Raw genomic sequence first — 3,622 nt, 5'->3', positions numbered from 1 at the left:
TACAACTTAAGTGTTGCTAAGATCAGGTCAAATTAACATATTGAAGTTTATTATCTATAAATGTTTCAACTTATTTTGATACTATTAATACAAAAGATACTGAGAATTTGAACAATACATGCTTAAAATAAAACTGGAATGATTTTCCTGAAGGAATTACAAGGAGGGTGTGGTAAAGTCATTGTAATATTATGTGATGTAGATAGGTGCATAGATAAGAGCTTAAATTTTTAATTATTATAGTAAAAGCTAGCAGCATTGCAACTGTGTCATGGTGTTCGCCAACAGCTTTGAATTCCTCCCAGACTGTAAAAAATGGTAAAAATCAGGTTTATTCATACCAGAGTCTCAGGGCCAGGCCTTGGGGCCCTGCCTGGAGCAGTGTCTGTGCCATGAGATGATGCCCCCTGCCTACCCCTGGCAGGTGTCCAAGGGTGCTGAGCAGCCCCTCACCGGCGGTACCTGTACTGCCTGAAGTGGAACCAGAGCTGGAAGATGCCATTGGCAAACTGGCAGTGGAAGCCATGGCGGTGGGAATACTCCCACACCCTGCTGACAATCTTGACGGTGATGTCCTCATAGGGTGGCCTGGCATGGAAGTGCAGGATGGCCAAGTCCTTGCTGTCCTGGCAGGCCTCCAGGAAGTACTTGGGCATTGAGCGCTCATCAATGAGGTTGGGGTAGAAGATGTTGAACTTATAGCCCAGCACAGTCTTGGGTGGGGGGTTGTCAGTGTCGTAGTGGGCCTGGTTGTACTTGTTCCACTCGAAGCCTGTGTGCACACTGTTGAAGAAGCGGGGCTTGTGGGGCTGGTACTTGTCAGCCCACAGATAGGCCTGGCCCGTGAGCGGCATCTCCACGCTGAACTGCGCCTCGTCTGTGCCTATGTCCTCCTTAGCCTTACGGAAGATGATGTTGTGGGTGTTCTCAGGAGCATTGCCTGTCACCTGGAGCTGCTGGCACAGGAGCAGCAGTTGATGAGTGTCCTTGGCCTCCAGCATGTGGGCATTGCAGGGCAGCTCATTGGGGCCCAGCAGCTGGGGGCTGTACTTGCCCACATCATAGTCATCCAGGCTCTGCTGGATCAGATTCTCCTCCATCAGCACAGCCTCCCCCTCTGCCTCTCCCTTGGCCTCTGTGTCCTGCTCTGGCTCTGAGGATGGCCCTGGCTGTAGGTCAAGACTCTCCTCAGGATCCAGCCTGTTGCTGAGGGAAGCTGGCTCCTGCTTGATGATGGGCAAGAGCGGTTCACACTCCACACCCTGCTCTTGCTTCAGCTTGTAGAGCTTCTGATGCAGCATGTCCTGGTGCTGCTCCTGTAACTTGGCCCGAGCCATGTCAGCCTTCAGCTGATGCAGAAGGCTCTCCCAGTACCCGGTGTCCAGGTTGGGCCCTCCTGCCTGGATCTTGCTCTCAATGCCCTGGTACAGAGCTTGCAGCTGGTTGTAGGTCTTCCCCTTGAACACGGCCTGCACATCTGAGCTGACCGAGGCATTGACGATGCTCCCTGGTCCTCCTTTCCTAGAGGCCTCCAGCTTGCAGAGCTTGGCTATTTTACCCTCTGTGATGATGGTCATGTCCATCCAGAAGTCCGTGTTCTTCCCTTGATCCAGCTTCATGTACACCTGGATGTCCTCCACCAGGTCCTCCATGTCGGAGATGGTCAAGCCATTTAGGAAGGTGTAGGGCTCGTGCATCTCCACAGCCAGGTCATCATCCTCTGCACTGATGTCCTTGGCCAGAAGATCAATGGGTTTCTCCCTCCCATCCGGAATCCGGATCTTAGACCGCAGCTTGGCCTGCTGCAAGTGGAACTTGTCCTTCTGCTCTTCCCAGGTTTTGAAGTGCTCTGCCTCTCTCTCCTGCTGCAGCATCTCCAGCTCCTGCTCCCGCATGGCTTTTTTCCACTCCAGGCACAGCTGCTTCATCTTCTGCAGCTCCAGGCGATTGTCCTCCTGGATTTGCTTGATCCTCTCCTTCAGGTCCTTCTCATCCAGATGGCTGATCCATTCCTTTTCCAGAGCCTTGTTCCAGATGAATGTGCTCAGCAGGTTATTGTCCCTGAAAGGATTGTCAGTGTTGGGGTAGCCCATGTACTCCTCACTGCAGCCTATCTTCTCCTGTTTCTTTCTCTCCTTGGCCACCTTCTTGGCCAACCTCTGTGCTTGCTTCTCCTTGGATGTCTCCAAGGCCTTCAGCAGAGCTGCCTGTTTCTTCTGTTCTTCCCTCAGGCTCAGCTGCTGCCCCAGCTCCTCTTGGGGATGTGGTGGGGCAGGGGAGCTGATGGAGGACACAGAGGACTTGGATCCATCCCTCCTGTGGTGCCACTCCCAGCTCTGTGCTGCCCTGTCCTGCCCACGCTCCGGGCTGGAGCCAGGGGAGCACTCCCAGGACTCAGCACTGTTTCCTCTGGTCCTTACACTGCTGGTCCTGGCTGTGGCTTCTTTTCTTCTTTTTCCATTTCTGTCTCTCATTGGCAGAGTCTGAGCCCAAGCTTGGCTTTTGGTGCCAGCCCTGACTGTGGCTCTTGCTCTGGCTGTGGTGTAGCTGCCCACAGCTCCTGGACCACAAGCGCCCCGATCCTGCTCATGGTCCTGTTCCTTGTCCAGGTCCCTTTCCTGCCCTGAGTGGCTGCCTCGGGCTGGGCTGTGCAGCCTGGAGCCCATTGACAGCAGCAGCTCTGCCCTGGGGTCTTGCTGTTTGGGTCCTCCTCCACTGGCTGGCTCTTGTCTGCGCTTGTTTTGTGCTGTCTCACAGCTGGTCATAGCTATAGTCTTTTGTCACTTTGTTGTCTCAGTTTGAAAAGACAGGTGCTTGCTTAGGAAAGTGGGAGCCTCTCTTGAAATGAAAAATGTAAACCCTCTCCTTCTGAATTATTGTAATTTTGAAATTAAGGGGCTCTCGGGCAAAAATATGGGAGTAGGGATAATAGTTTTTGTTAGAAAAAATTAAAATATAGTAATACAAAACAACACTGACAGAGTCAGAATATGACCTGACACCCTGTGGGTCAGAGTGTTGGTATTAGTCCCATTAAATGGTGGCTGCAGTGCTCCTGGAATGATAGATGTGGCTCTGTTGAAGCAGTGATCTTGTAGACGGGTCTTGTTTTCTTCTGAAGATTCAGTGGTGGTGCAGATGGGCCTGGTCTTCCTCTGGGAATCCAGTGCAGAAAACAGCTGCTCCTCTGGGAATCCAGTGGGAAAAGGCTGTCTCCGTTGTTCCAAATCTCAGATTATATCTAGGTAGGAATGCTTGGCTCCTCCCTCTGGGCAGAGCATTTCCCAATGGGATGATGTAATTTTATCAGTCATGCAGTGACACTCAATGGCCCATTAAGAGAAGATATTTCCTGGAGGGCCTCCGGAGAGAAGGTTGGTTGTGGAAGAGATAAAGAAAAACTGTTCCACATTGTCTTAACAGGTGGCCCAATTAACAGCAGATAACTGCCTCACTTCTAAAAGATGCCAATAGAGTAGACACCCCCAGTCACATGCTGCATTTGAAACCTAAGACATTTGTAAATTCAGTTTCTGAGTTTTGTCTCGCTGCAGGCTGTGGCTCACAGCACCTGACTGCAACACCAAGGCATTCATCCAGTTGTGTTTGGGTGGGGTTTTTT

At 51.5% G+C, this 3,622-nt stretch overlaps 1 pseudogene; it reads right to left on the bottom strand.

Annotated features, from left to right (window-relative positions):
• Positions 1-449: 449 nt before the first annotated feature.
• On the bottom strand, positions 450-2,666 carry LOC136557239 (splicing factor Cactin pseudogene; annotated as a pseudogene).
• Between the last annotated feature and the right edge of the window lie 956 nt (positions 2,667-3,622).

Source organism: Molothrus aeneus, chromosome 5 (assembly GCF_037042795.1).
Source record: "Molothrus aeneus isolate 106 chromosome 5, BPBGC_Maene_1.0, whole genome shotgun sequence".
Lineage (NCBI taxonomy): Eukaryota > Metazoa > Chordata > Aves > Passeriformes > Icteridae > Molothrus > Molothrus aeneus.
This window is presented reverse-complemented; position numbering and strand designations above follow the sequence as displayed.